Here is a 15,930-nt window from a genome sequence, read left to right on the forward strand (position 1 = left end):
CAGTAAAAATACAAATATGTTGGGTTTATTCTTCCAAGATAGAGATAAAATGGTACCAACTTTATCAAAGATGGATTAGATTGATACAAACTACATCCACTCATCCTAGTTTTTAATGAATAATCAAAATAATCCAAGGCAATTATTTAAGACATATACAGTCTTTTATTTCTTTTTTTTTTCAGTTTTGTAATAATAATAGAGAAAACCAAAATCACAATCTGTGACAGTAAGTGCTGGGTGTTTGACTATCAATATAAATACTATAAAATATTTCTTATTTTTATAGTAACTAATTATTTTAGTAACTATTTGTAGTAACAATTTATAATAATTTCTTATTTTAAGTAACTACCTAAACTGTAACTAACAACAAGGTATTGATTTTTTAATTGATAGAGATTTTGATTGAGAGTATCAGTAAGTGAAACATCTATGAAACAAACATCTCCACTGACATAATCTGGTTGAAAACTAAATCATTTGCTTTTTTTTTTTAAAAAAAAAAAAAAAAAAAGAAGAAACACTAAAATACCAAATGGATTGCCAGAGAAACAGTCTTTTTCCATCCTTTCTTTTTCTTTTCTTTCTTTCCTTTTTTCTTTCTCTCCCTCTCTTTCTTTCTTCACAACACTACAGCATATATTTTGTTATTATTATTCACAATATTTAATAACACATTTCCTTTTCCCACATGGAAAATTACCCAACAGAGGTTCCCAAAACGCGTGGAGACACAGCACATTCATAGTAAAGATAGAAAACAAAACTGTCTTTAAATTTCTACTTTCCAATATGATTATTCAATTATAATAAAGTTGGATTTAATTAGCTATGAAACTGGAAAAATTAAAATCAGCTTGTGTGTATATTATAACCATGATCATTAACACCTCCATAAAACGAGGAGAGAAAAGAAAGATCTGCTGCCTCTTCTTGTCAAACTTCTATATAATTTTAAGTTACTTTATGTGTGTGTATGTGTGTGTGTATTTTTTTTCTTCTTTAAAAGATATTCTGCTACCTTTGATGGTGTGAACATTTGAGTGTTTCCTGAGGAAGCAGATGGTGCATGTAAAATGAAAAATATTTGGAAAACAGTAGCCCCTCCTAGACTTTTGGGGTACATGTGAAAGAGACGTTCTGATTTCTAATCTTGGCTCAGTTCAGGGGAAGGGAAAAAAAACAAAACTGAAAAGGATTATATCCCTGGAAACAAATGTAGCTTAATGTAGGACATGCCTGACTTTCAGTGCATTTGAGATTCATGTTTTTATAGGTTTTGGTAGGCAGCATAAATCCTTTTGAATATTAGAAGGAAAAAGCATTCTATGCAGATTTGAGAAGAGAAAATCTAACTTACCACAGTTGTTCAGTTAATTGACAGGCACCATCATCTGAAACAACAAAAATGTTATTTTGATGTTGCAATCATACAAACCAACCAAAACTTTAAAATTGTCTTTAAACACATTTGTAAATGTATCTACAGAAACAAAATTAAGCAAGTAATAAAAATAGTTTGTCTTATCTCACTCATTTAGTTATTTCAGATTAAAGTGTTTCATCTCTACCATTTTAGGTCCAAATTAGATAACTGGTTGTTTTTTTCAAATCTTTTGTATATGCATTCTGGCATATGCATATATTACACCAATATTTTCTTCTAATGCTCAAGTTTAAAAGGTAGACAGAAATAGAGACTACTGTATAATATAATATTTGTCTTAGCATGAACACAATTGTGAAATACTTATCCTAATATGCGTTCTTATAATGCCATATCAATCACCTTACTGAGCTCAAAAATTCTTTAAATTGTCTATACAAAAAAGCACAACAAAGCTAAAGTATTTAGCATGCTGCTCAGTGGCTTCAGTCAAGGGCTTCTTTTCTACCTAAGATTTTCTCCTATGCATCCTCCTCCTACCTTTCAAATTTATGTCCAGCTATTTTCTTTTGTGCCCTATATTCACACATACTTTAAACAAACAAAAAATACTTTGTTTTTGTTTTTTTTCTGCCTTGATATTGTTTCTATGCATTCTTTAGGGCCAGATGAATTAACATCTCTTCAATGAAGCTGTCTTGCTATCCAGAGAAAAAAATCACTCTTTTCTTTCTAGATGTCCCCACCGTATTTTGTAACTCTATTATAGTACTCATCTCATTCAAACTTATATTATAGATATGGGTATTTATGCCTTGTTCATTTTTGCCTACTAGGAAGACTTCTGCTATGCTTCTGGCATGGGAGATGTCAAAAACATATTTAATGTATTTAACAATACATTGAATATAGAGATAACATGTTGTGTACATTTTCCTTATATTCATCTATCATCCTTTAAGAGAACAGTATAGTTGCATTGTATCTCTTTCTTGAATTTTAAAGGAATATTGATATCAATTGTGAATGAAACATTTTTCAGTTTCATAAAAAATAAATTAAGGAATTGAGTGTGGACTTTACATCTGACTTTCTGGGACTGGAACTTGTAGATAAGGAAACAGAAAAATGGCAGTGGCAAGCATCCTTGAATTTGTTGTTGCCTTGTACTTCTGTGACAGAGGTAATGCAAATGTAGCTGCGCTAGAGACTTCAAGGATGTATGGCTTCCAGAGACCAATGATCCAGTGGTAGTCTCCTGTTTCACTCAATAGGCAACCAAATTTAACAAAGAAAATACAATCAGAGAAAAATGTGAATCAGGGAATGCTTTATTTTATTTTTATTATTTTAAAAATATCTTTATTTTTCAATTATAGTTAACTTACAATATTATATTACTTTCAGGTGGACAACACAATGTTGAGACATTTATATAATTTATGAAGTGATCAACCAAGTAAATCCAGCACCCATGTTACACCATAGACAGTAATTACAATACAATTGAATATATTCCCCATGCTATCCTCTACATCCCCATGACTATTTTGTAACTACCAGTTTGTATCTCTTAATCCCCTCCCTTCCTTCACCCATTCCCCCAAGCCCACCCCCCAATCTGGCAACCATCAAAATGTTCTCTGTATCTATGTGCTTATTTCTGTTTTGTTTGCTTGTTTATACTGTTGTCTAGATTCCACATATAAGTAAAATCACATGGCATTTCTCTTTCTCTTCTGACTTACTCCGCACAGCACAATACCCTCTAGATCCCTCCATGTTGTTACAGATAGTAATATTTCATTATTTTTATGGGTGACTAATATTCTTTTTTATGTATGTACATTCATTCTTTATCCAATTTATCTATTGATAGACACCCAGGTTGCCTCCATATCTTGACTATTGTAAATGATTGCAATAAACATATGAATGTACATGTCCCTTTGACGTAGTATTTTGGATTTGTTTGGATAAATGCCTAGGAGTGGGATTACTAAGTCCTTCTTTGTCCCTTCTTACAGCCTTTATTTTAAAGACTATTTTGTCTGCTATACATATTGCTACCCTAGATTTTCTTGTATGTTTCCATTTGCACAAAATAACTTTTTTCATTTTCAGTCTGTGTGTGTCTTTTGATCTGAAGTGAGTCTCTTGTAGGAAGCATATGTAAGGGTTTTGTTTTCTTATCCATTCAGCAGGTATCCTACACTTTTTGATTGGAACATTTAATCCATTTACCTTTAAATCAATTGTTGATAGATATGTCGTTATGCCATTTTATTATTTGTTATTAATTTTTTTTTGTTTCTTTTTGTTTTGTTTTGTTTGGTTTGGTTTCTCTCTTCTAAAAGAAGAAGTCCCTTTAACATTTCTTGTAATACTGGTTTGATGGTGAAGAACTCATTTAGCTTTTTTTTTTCTTTTTTTTCCTTGTCTGGGAAGCTACCTCTCTTTCAATGCTAAATGACAACTTTGTTGTGTAGAGTAATATTGGTTGTAGGTCCATGCTTTTCATCACTTTGAACATTGTGTGCCAATCCCTTCTGACCTGCAAAGTTTCTGTTCAGAAAGCAGATGACAGTCTTATAGGAGCTCTCTTATAAGTAACTAACTGTTTTTCTCTTGCTGCATTTAAGATTCTCTCTTTGTCTTTAACCTTTGCCATTTTAATCATGATGTGTCTTGGTGTGGGACTGTTTGGGTTCATCTTGTTTGGGACTCTCTGTGCTCCCTGGGCTTGTATGTCCATTTCCTTCACCATGTTAGGAAAGTTCTCTGTCATTATTTCTTCAAATATGTTTTCAGTTCTTTGGTCTGTCTTCTCCTTCTGGTAACCCTATGATGCAAATGTTGATACATTTGATATAGTCCCATGTGATTTTATATATATATATAAATATATATATATATTCTTTCTATCTTTTTGTTTTTCTGATTGGGTGTTTTCTGCTGCTCTATCTTCCAAATTGCTGTTTCAATCCTCTGCTCCGTCGAATTTACTGTTGATTCCCTCTACTATACTATTTATTTCAGTTATTGTGTTCATTTCTGACTAGTTGTTTCTTTGTCTCTCTCTCTCTCTCTCTCTCTCTCTCTCTCTCTCTCTCTCTCTCTCTCTCCTCTTTCTTTCTTGTTTTCTCTTTCCATTTTTATGTTTCCTATCTCTTTGTTGAAGTTCTCACTGATATCACTGAGCATCCTTCTAAGCAGTGTTTTAAACTTTGTATCTGACACATTACTTGTCTCCATTTTTTTTTTTTCCTCCATGTAGACATGTTAGGTTTGGGGCTGTTTAAAAGGTACAGGGAATGCAGAGGCAAGGTGCTACTTTCTTGGGGCTTGTGAACCTTTTACAGTTGTTAAAAAAGTTCATAGCATGTGTCAGGACAGGAAGTTTGTATGGTAAAGCCACTGGAAATGGCTTTGGGTGTGCCTGAAAGTTGGGCGGGGTGGGGTCTCAAGGAATCACTAGGGTGGGACGAATGATGTCAGCCAGTGGTATAGAAATTCAAATATGGCACTTACTTGCATCTGCATGCTGGGAGGGGTCAGTGCTCAACAAGGGACAGTGGCACATATCACCACTTCTGTCTGACAGAAAGTTGTCCCTCCACCTCTTACCCCAAAGCCAGACAACTCAGTTCCTCCCTCTAGGTCCCTGGTGCCTTTCGAGCTGCTGCCCCAGTGCTGGAGCTCAGAGCACATAAATCCACCAGGGCATAAGTCCATTCATAGGCCATTTAAGAGGATCACCTGGGTCTCCAACTACCTTCCATCTCACTCAGTCACAATATCTACTGGTTTTTCAAACACAGAAGTTGTGGGGACTTATCTTCTCAGCACTGGAGCCCTGAGCTGGGGAGCCTGATGTGGGGCTGGGACCCATTGCTCCTCAGGGGCAATCTCCACAGCTGGGATATCCCTCCCAGTTTTTAGCCACCACACATAGGTGTGGGACAAACTTGTTCTATGTCTCCACCTCTCCTACCAGTAGCCACATGGCTTCTTCTGTATATCCTTAGTTGTAGGACTTCTGTTCAACTAGATTTAAGGCAATTCTCAATGATAGTTTTTCTGTAATTTAGTTGCAATTTTGATGTTGTGAGAAGAGGGAATAAGAGGATTTACTTACTCCACCGTCTTAACCACAAGTCCCAAGCAGGGAATGTTTCAATTACTATCTGTTCTAGGGACACTTAAATAGATGTTTACTTATACATGATTGGAACTGCCAAATAACATGACCAATCAAAACCTTCAGTTCTAGTACCACAAAATATTTTCAATTATTTATAATTTCTAGCACATTCATCTATCTAATTCACTACCTTATTAATCCAAATGTTCCTCTTTGGTTTACTTTTATTTATATATTTTTGTTTGCCAAATATCTTTTCCTTTTTTTTTTTTTTTTTTAACATTTTGACTAGATCCTGAGAATGGCATCGACGATATATGGAAATCCTTCCAGATGAAACTGATAACTTACTAAGTGGAAAACTAGTGATTAAGGGAGAAGAAACAAGATCCAATAAAAAATTCTGAATCTTTCTTTTGACTCTAGAGATGCTGCTACAAGTGTGGAATGGAGTGATCCCAAATAAAATGATTTATAGCACATGCACCTACAAAATTTTTCTTTTAAAAGTAGTTTTCTGAGGACCTTTCATATGTAAATTGATTCAAATAACATTCACAATTAACCATACACTTCCTCTTATTTGACCATTTAACTTTCATAAAGGGTGTCTATTTTGTATAAAAGAACGCTGGCATTTGAATGCAGGAACTGGATACTAAGGTGAATATCATTCCAATATTGTGATGTTATGAATTGTTAGAAAATAAAGTGAAGAAATTAAATATGCATTTGCCTTCTTTGTATATCTGTACTAGGCAGGTGGTGGAATAAGCCAGCTATTTTTGTATTTACTTGTAGAACCAATTATAAACATAGTTATGAAAAACAAATGCAAATTACTACCCCTTTCGTACATAGAAAAATTATTTTAGCAATGAAATCCTTGAGTTCCAATAATATCGTTGAAATGAAAACATGCATACATAGTACATACATATCATATGCATCTTTCCCTCACATTCTATTGTTCTGATACACACACATACATACACACACGTACAGATATAGATATGTACATAGATTGTCAGAGGAATTCTCTTATTTTCTAATTTTATCAGATTTCTTTTTTTTTTTTTTGGTATTTTCTTTCCTTCATACCAAAACTCGAGTCCTTATTTCTCATATCAGTCATGAGTAGATCCAGGGCTTGGGCTGAAGTGGCAGAAGATGTGTGTAATAGGAAAAGGAACTGAAAATGAAAGGGAATCAGTGTGATTGAGCTTAACTACATATATCCCATAAACAGCCCTTGAGCCCAGAATAGACTTTCTTTGTTGAAATAAAGGAAAGCTAAACATGTAGTCTTACTTTTTTTCTCCTGAACAATTAACTCTTACTTCAGTCATAATTAGTTGTGAGTTCTTTATCTTTACTTACAGAGCTAAAGTAAAAACACAAATTAAAGAAGCTCAATTTCAGGAAAAAAATGATGCCTCAAATATTGTAAACTAACCATGATTTCATTACAATTTTTTTTAAACTGGATAAAGCATAAGAAATATTATTTGAAATATAAAACTGAAAGAAATATAGTTAGGAAATCTTCAGTGGCCAAAATTGAAGGAAAAAGTGAAAGTGACTGATATGGAGTCACCAGTCTGGTTCTCTAGGACATTTATTAATTTCAACCAAGATCCTTGGGATTTCAAGGACAAGAGATTAAAAAGTTTTGTCTGAAAATCTCACAAAGGTTTAGGGTTTGATTGATACTATTGACAAGGTCAGAGAGATTTCACAGTGAGGATTTAACAAAAAAAGCATTCCTGGGTTCCTACCCTCTGGAAGGTCAGACCCTCAACAAAGGACATTTAGAGATTACAAATATAAAACCCTGCTGAGCAGAAGGTTAAATCTATAATTATAACATGACATCTTGAGTGAGATTCAGTGGAAGAATCAAAGAGCAAGATTAGAAACACCAAAACATTTACATAACAACATTACTAAAAATATTATGAAATGTGTAAACTTTTAAAAAAATTGCCTAGGTCCCGCTCAAAGGTCAATGGGGCAGTTACATCCTTTTGATGACTTCCTCTAACAACATGTTAATGAACTCAATTGCTAGTTAAAGACAGAGATTCTGATACTCTTCTTCCTCTTCCTCCCAGATTCTACCCTTCTTAATCACTTTGTCATGTCACTGGTAGCACCTACTTGCTCTTCTCTAAATTTTACTGAAAAGATGAGCCTCACAGGTTCTCCTTTGTCCTGTTTTCAAAACAAACAGCTATTTCATAGTTTTCTAAAGGCTACTACTTCTAGAAGAAGATGGGAAATAAGTAGAAGAAAATATATTGGAAATACAAATAGCAAGTGAGAAAGCTCTTAGTTTCAACTAGGGTGGCTACTTGTCCTGGTTTTAACACTGAGTCCCAAGGCTCAGGATCCACCCTCCATGACAGTCACAGGGTGGGGGTGGGGAGATTGTTAGTTCCCCTAAATTTCAATTGGCCTCTGGTATGTGCTATGCCTTCAGACTATAAAGGACGATAGATTTTTATGTGTTTGTTCTTTTTGTCCATCCTGTTTTTTTAGAATTTGAGACCTCTGCCTGCCCTGTCATTCTACACACCTCCAGGCATTTACATAAAAAGACTGCACTGTTGCTCCCTGTTCCCTTATTTAAATATTTTACATTACCGAAAATATTTCAACCATGTAATAAATGTGATGAGTCAACAATTGTGTGAAATCAAGTAAATGACAAAAATAATGGGTTACAATTAGTAAGGCACAATTTATTTATTTTTTTCCTCTACTCATTTATTAAACAACCATTTTTTAACAGTTACAGAACACATATTTTTAGCATCTACTATGTGTTGTGCAGTGTTCTAGGCACTAAGGATACAGTGGTAACCACATGGACATATTTCGTACTTATATTCTTATGGCATGGAGAGGCAAGGGAAACAGACTATAAGCAAGTACACAAATAAAGGGGTAAAATAATTTCAGACAAGGAATGGAACAAAGAAAATGAAACAAGTGATGTGGCTCATTGGAGGAATATTTTAGATTGGATGGTCAGGCCTGAATACCACAGAACAAGACAGTCATGCAAGATTAGAAGACATAATGTTTATGTAAAGGAATAGCGAGTGAGCACAATAAGCCTTGTGTGAACTCATATTCAAGCAATAGAGAGAAGGTCAGTGTAACTTCTAGGAAGCAGGAACAGAGTTGAGAAACATTAAGTTAGAGAGGGAAGTCTAGGCTAGATCATAGACTACATGGTAGGCCGCTGCTAAGAAATTTGGAGTATATTCTAAGGGAAATGGGAAGTCACTGGAGGGCTTTAGCAGTAGAATGACATTATCTGATTTTGTTTTAAACATGCCTATGTCTACTCTGGAAAATGGAAAGCAGACATAGGAGCAAAAACTGAGAGGACAGTTTTGAAACTTTCCAGGCAAGAGCTTGTGGTGATTTAGACTAATATGTATTTGGAGACAGAGAAAATGGGAAAGACCTGGATAGATCTTGGATATATTTTTTGAGGTACAGTCAATAAGATTCTCTGATAAATTGGCTGTGGGTAGTGAGTTAAGGAAAGAGATGAAGGAAGAGAGCTGGTTTGGGATTTTAGGAACTGAGTGGATGTTAGTGATATTTACTGAGATGGGCAAGACTGGTGGAAAATATAGGTTTAATCTATGTGTATCAGTGGTAGTCATTCTATTTTAGCCATATTAGGCCAAGGCGTTTCTTACTTATGAGTACAAATGACAAGTAGACAGTTGGATGTGGAAAGTGGGGAGGTTAGGGCTGGAGATACACACTGGTAATGGTCTTCATAGACAAAATATCTAAAGGCATGGCAAGTGGAGAGTGTTTGTAAACAAAGAGTGGAAGGCTTAGGCCAGAGAGCTTAGGGGATCCCAACATTAAAAGTCAGAATGAAAGACCCATTATAAAAAAGTTCTGTGGGGCTTAGCTAGAGAGGGGGATTTAACCAAGTATTTACCAAGTCCTCCCTAATGCCACATTCTGTGCTAAGCGCCCCAATGAACAAAATTAACTTATGCCTCATCTGACTTACGGTTTAGATTACATAAAATTATGTTTCTTTTCCCAGCATTTCTGGATTCGCAATAACATTCCAATAGCACTGCAATGATGTGTCAGTTTCAACCAGTTCTTTATTCCAGTACCAAGCATTTCTTATAACAGCCAGTGTCCTTTTATTTACTCCCAATTCCTTTCAAAATCTAAAAGCCCCAGAAAACTTCAGTAGGAGAAAAAAAACAAAACAACAACAACAACAAAAAGACATCATTATATTGTTTTCCCTTAAGCTACAGATTTCTGGAAAAAGAAATATAATAAATTCACAATGTAGTTGTAGCTTAATATTGTTCTATTTCTTTTCTTTATTTTTTGGAAGTTATAACTCAGCAACATGGAAAACTACAATGGTTTCTTCAAAAAGAATAATCAAGGTGGTGGACTTCCATATTCCTTGAGCATTACCAGTCACTAAAGAAGTTGCTGGCAAAACCATAATGTACATCTAACACCAGTAGAATAAACAAAGTAAACATTTAAAAAAAGTGTTTGAACCCTTTAATCCTTAAGGAAATGTATAGATACACAAGGCATGAAACAAATTGAACACACAGTGTCTTGTTCTGGGACATGGATTATAACATTAGTCTGGGTAAATCTGCTTTCATTTCAATTAATAAATTGTAAATTCAGGAGATATGTTTCGGTAAGTTAAAGTTTAGGTTATGCAATGTCAAACTGTTTGTTTAGACTGAATAAAGCCATAAACAAAACATGCTCCCTGGAAGAAGACTTTAACATGGTTGGTGCAAAACTGAATTTTTATCCTGCAACTCTTGGGAGACAGTTGTTGAACAAAGTGCATATTCCCTTATCTCCATCTTTGTCTCCTTCTAATTTTTTACCCCCAATATTGAAATCATTTTTATGTAGCCATTGGAAATTGTACTGATGTTTGTCTTTTTTACTTTTTCTTGAAATAATTTTAAATTTGCTAACATTACAAAGACTACAGCTTTGTATAGTTTCTGCCTGTTTAATCTGTCCTAGAAAATAGCAAATCTATCATTTAATTTTGCTAGCATTTCTCTGGTACATTAAAAATACCTTCTTTGGATAACTTTGCTTTGGTATATGAAGAGTTAATGTAAAATTCACCACTGCACTCTATTTAGAGGAGTAAAATATATTGAGAAGATTGAAGAGCTAAAATAGGATTTGAAGGAGAATGTTAACATACCTAAAAAGATAAAATTTTGAAATATATTAAAATTATCCTCTGAAAATTGCCATTACAAAGAAAGAACCAATCGTTGTTCAGGTGACTGGTTTGATTTGGAGGTAGGAACAGCCCAATCCAGCACTTTCTATTGTCTCCTACTGTGAAATAGAAGCCTTAGAATATAAAACATGAAGTGAACACTGAGCTGTGATTCTAATGAAGTAAATAAATTGAATGAATAGAAGAAGTAAGAGATGGGAGGAGAAAGCTGTGGTAAAAAAAACATAAGCCTTAATTAATATTAAGAAAAATGTGATTCCATGTAACAAGAAAATCTATAATAAATAAATTAATGGTTTTCAAATATATACATTCCTGGTATCTTGCATCCCAGTTTTCCATAAGTCTGTTTTTTCAGTTACCCCATATTAGAGCTGTAGAGTCTGGTCTCTCAGTGGGAGTTGGAGGAAGTGTGACTAACATGTAAATATTCCAACTAGAATCTCTGTCTACTCTTCATATCCACTTCCCCTGTATGTTCCCAACAATTAATACACACTTCCTTCTAACGGTAAAGTCTGTCCTCTTCACCTCTTATTTCCCTGACTCCTATTCAAGGGCAAATGTCCCAGGATATACTACAATGTTTCCCATAGAATTCAATTCAGGTTCTTGGCACATCCTCTCATCTACTGTGAATAAACCCTATTTTTCTACAAAGTTCTACATTTTCACTGAAATCAAGACTTCTACTCAAAACATTCACTCATTTTTCCAATGGAGGTCTTCCTTCCACCTTTCTCACAATTCTAAGATGGTAAGAAAATGGAAATAATTTGATATACTCTTGAGTTTTCACTACCACTCCCAGAAATAAGGGGATTAAAGCAAGTCTGTGAGAGCACAAAACAGGTAACAATTAAAAGAGAATATTTTCTCAACGGTCAACACAGTTGGCTTCAATTTCTCTTGGAAGGTGACCCTCCAGCCTCAGCCAATGACTATAACCTCATGGCAGACCCTGAATGAGAAACATCCAGAAAAACCATTCTCCAATATCTCTGACTGTCAAAAACCATGTGAGACAATAAAAGTTATTGATTTTTGCTGGAGAGAGAGAGAGAGAGAGAGAGAGAGAGAGACAGAGAGAGAGAGAGAGAGAGACAGAGAGAGAGAGAGAGGAGAGAATGTTTTGGTGAGAGTTTACCAAAGCTAAATACTTAAGAAATGAGTCCATGGGGAGGGAGAATGATTAATATGAAAATTTTTATAGGGGATAAAGGGTGGAGAGGATTGAGGAAGAGTGACCTTAAAAAAAAAAAAAATGTGATATGAACCCTTTCCTATCCATTTCGAAATGTCCCCATTATCATTCACTTGTTTTCTCTCTCATATATGTTGAAGAAGTATTAGGCTACTTTGATGCCTATCAAATACATGATTGTAAAGTCTCAATTAACGTGTCTTAATTTTTAAAATCTTTAATGATTGAAAATATTGTATTCTTTTAACTTTTTTATTTACTGCCTTCCAAAGCTTGTTTTCTATTTTAACACTAAAACATTGAGCTCTGGAGCTAGAAAGATTGAATTTGAATTGAGACTTTGCCACTACCTCACTGTGTGCTCTTGAGAAAATTAGCAAATTATTTAACCTATGTGGACCTAAGTTTTCTCCAATGGGAAGAAAAATGATACATATTTCAGAAAATACTGTTTTTGTGTGGATTAGACAAAGTCACCTGTGAGTGGTGTAATGAGCTTTGCACAATGACATTCCTCAATCAACTGCTCCTCCTTCTTCTCCTGCTCTTCCTTCTCCCAGTTATTATTTCTGACATGTCTCTAGTATCTCTTTTATTCCTTCTTTTCACACCTCTTATTTCTCCCAACTCAGAAAACAAGAACTATCCAATATCTTGAATTCATCTTGTTATTATTCCGTCAGCCTTTTCTTTGGCAATTGTATTGCCATAGTTCAACTACCATTTACAATGACAAGACATCATGTTACACATAGCTCTCACCAAAACTTATTTCCTAGTCTTTATTTTCAACCTTTGGGGGGCTTCTCCTTCTAGATATTCACCTCTGAGTCATATTACTCATAAGTTAATATTCTTACCCTAAAAACAGACTTTCTCTTGGTTTCTCCTTCTTCTGTTAGTCCTATTACCTTCCAATTTACATTTGCAGAGTCAGCCTAAACTTCTTTTTCTCTTTCAGTACCCCCATATAAAAACAAAACAAAACAAAACAAAATCCCAAAGCCAAACAACAACAAAAAAACAAAACAAAAAATACTTTCATGTCCTTGTTTGATCTTTACTATTTTGATATAATTTTCACTCTCACCACCATGATTTTAGATGTAGCGCTCATTACCTGACTTCAAACACAGATTGACTTGTCTGTTTTTCAAATTTAAAGAAATAATTCATAGGACATGTCTGATTTTGTGTCTGGCTTTTTCTGTTTTATGTTTGTGAGGATCAACCATATTGATGTGCATGGCAGTAGTTTGACTATTTTCATTGCTGTGTAGGATTCCAATATAGGAATATACAATAACTTATTCACCCTTTCTACACTTTATAATGATTAAAAATAATGTTTCTACAAACACACTTGTACATATTTTGTGGTGATATACAAACTATTCTGTTGGATATATATATATATATATACACATATACATATATATATATATATAATATATACACATATATACGTATGCATATATATGTATATATAATAATCATATATATATAGTTTTACATGCATCAAATATACAGAAAATGCGTCTTTAACTAAATAAGAATGGTTACCTCTGGGTCGTGGGATGAGAGGAAAAGTTTGCCTTAGTCTAAGTTCTCGACAATAAAAACAAAATTTGGAAATTGTACACCATCGTTATTTAGAATAAGAGTACTGACTTCAAAAAACCTGATTCAAACTCTAGTGTCATTACTTATTCCCTATTTTATTTACATTTTATTAATTTTATTGTTTATTTTATTAATATTTTATTTTATTTAACCTTGCTCAGTTTCTTCATTTGCTCATCTGTAAAATTAGAGAATCAGAGTATCTTCCTCATAGGATTGTTGCAAAGAATAAATTACCTAACATGTAAATTCAGTCTAGTTCCTGGCAAAACCCAATTATTCAATACATATTTTTTGAAATTGTATTATTGTATTTATGATAAGAGAGTACATTTTTCCCTCTGATAATTTTTGTCTTGTAAAATTTGGGTTAGATATATGGAAGACTTTATTGTATAGTAATTTAAAATAAAACAAATACTAAAGGAATCAGAAGACGTGTAATTTTGAATGACATTATAGACACAGGGTAGGAAATTATCTGCAAGGCCAGCTACCTAGAATTGAAGTTGTAAATCTATGAAACAAAGCCACCAGAGTGACACTGGCAGTAGAGAGAAGAAAAATACAGGGAAGTTACTGTATCAGTGTATTGACTAAACCATTACCAATACATCTCATGTTTCTATTTTTGATTTTTAACATTCATAAGCAAATAATTACATATGCAAATTGGGTATCACGTTCTTAAAATTTTAGATCAGCTGGGGACTACACGCAACTTAACCAGCAAAACTGAAAACAAATGAAACACCAATTATATGGATGTATTTTAAAAAAATCACATGTATGACAAGCAATTTTTCCAATCCATAGAGCTCATCTATGATTCTTAATGTATATGTTGGGTTTACAAACGTGTTTTTATTGAGATACCTGCATTACTTGTTTGTTCAGAGTCCCAGAACATTATAATAAAATAGAAATGTAACATTGCTGTCAATTTGGGGATTCATTTTTCTTAATGAAAAATAAAATAAAATAATAGCTTTCGTCAGCTCCTACTTATTTCTTCATAAATGCTGTGATAAAATGTAAAAAGCGGTATATTAATAAAAAAAAGAAATTTGGGGTTTTAGAAAAGCCTAGTTTGAAAATCAACATCACTCTTTACTAATATTTGACTTGGGTTAGTTTTCTCATCTGTCGAAAGAGGTGATTGTGAGGATTAAAGAACACAAAACACCCTCACACTGTCTGACACAAAATGGGTTTTCAGTAATATTATGTTTTCTGTCCCTTGTTACTCTATTATTAACATATTTTATTCTAAGTAATTGAAATTTCCCATTTTTACTGACTGATTAGAGACTTTTTAATTTCACTCAATATATCACAAAATAGTATACTAAGGCCTTTCAAATTAATATTTATCAAGAAACATAGGAGGCTACAATTTGTTTGACCCAAACTTAAACCTATTATAAGTTTTCTGAAAAGTGTCTTTACTCCACTCTAGATTATTCTTATGGGCATTATGTTCATATTATGCTTCCTTGTTTTAATGCATACGTTAAACTTTTCTCTGTATATTATTTCCACAGTATTTTTATAAAGTAAGGATTATTCTACTTATGATAGTATTTTATACACCTGTCTTCTCCTGCCATAAATATAGTCATCTATGATAATATCCAATAGCAGTTTTTAATTTATATTTCATCATTGAACTTATCATGCTGGATGTTAGGTTGTTTTTTTATCCATCAGTATGGTTTACTATCATATGAGCTTCTCCAAATCTGGAACTGTGTGTTTGGGCCACAGCTAGCAATATGGTCCACTAAACTGAAATGGAAATTCTTTACCAACTCAAATATGCAGCAATGACTAAGTATAACTATTAAACAAACGTAAGCATAGTTTTTAAAATGCAGAAAAATCATCTGAAATTAATTCAATACCAATAACACATCTCATGACTTAATAGAAGCAAATCCCAAAAAGATCTGAAAGGATACTGACACAATGAACGGAGAGTTTATAAAGCTTCAATAGAAAAAGGCCCCTCACTGAAGATGAGCTCATAATATAAAAGTTACAAACCACAGGAGTAAAAGAAGAATAGGCAGAATCAGCAGATGCAGAAAGTAGAAATAATAGAAAAGCCCAGGACTGATTACTTTCAAATTCTAATAGAGCCCCAGGGAAGCAGCTGATTTTCAAGTTAACTGGATGACTGGCCCTCAAAGATTTTATTCCGTGTATAAACTCATATTTCAGATTAAAAAAAATCCTAAGATTTCAAATATTTTATTTTCAGCATATGTGAT

The 15,930-nt window shown here is 33.6% G+C and overlaps 1 protein-coding gene across 41 annotated transcripts in view; it reads right to left on the minus strand.

Moving 5' to 3' along the window:
• The window catches only part of PTPRD (protein tyrosine phosphatase receptor type D), a 2,065,421-nt gene that overhangs the window by 962,214 nt on the left and 1,087,277 nt on the right, over positions 1 to 15,930 (minus strand). For all 41 annotated transcript variants that reach the window (XM_088793168.1, XM_074330438.2, XM_074330432.2 and 38 more), the window contains one exon: positions 1,364 to 1,397. The gene's annotated coding sequence lies outside the window, so the exon portion shown is untranslated. The remainder of the gene's footprint in view (positions 1 to 1,363; positions 1,398 to 15,930) is intronic.

The sequence above is a fragment of the Rhinolophus sinicus genome, chromosome 16 (assembly GCF_057876585.1).
Source record: "Rhinolophus sinicus isolate RSI-liver-muscle chromosome 16, RSI-T2T, whole genome shotgun sequence".
In the NCBI taxonomy this organism is placed as follows: Eukaryota; Metazoa; Chordata; class Mammalia; order Chiroptera; family Rhinolophidae; genus Rhinolophus; species Rhinolophus sinicus.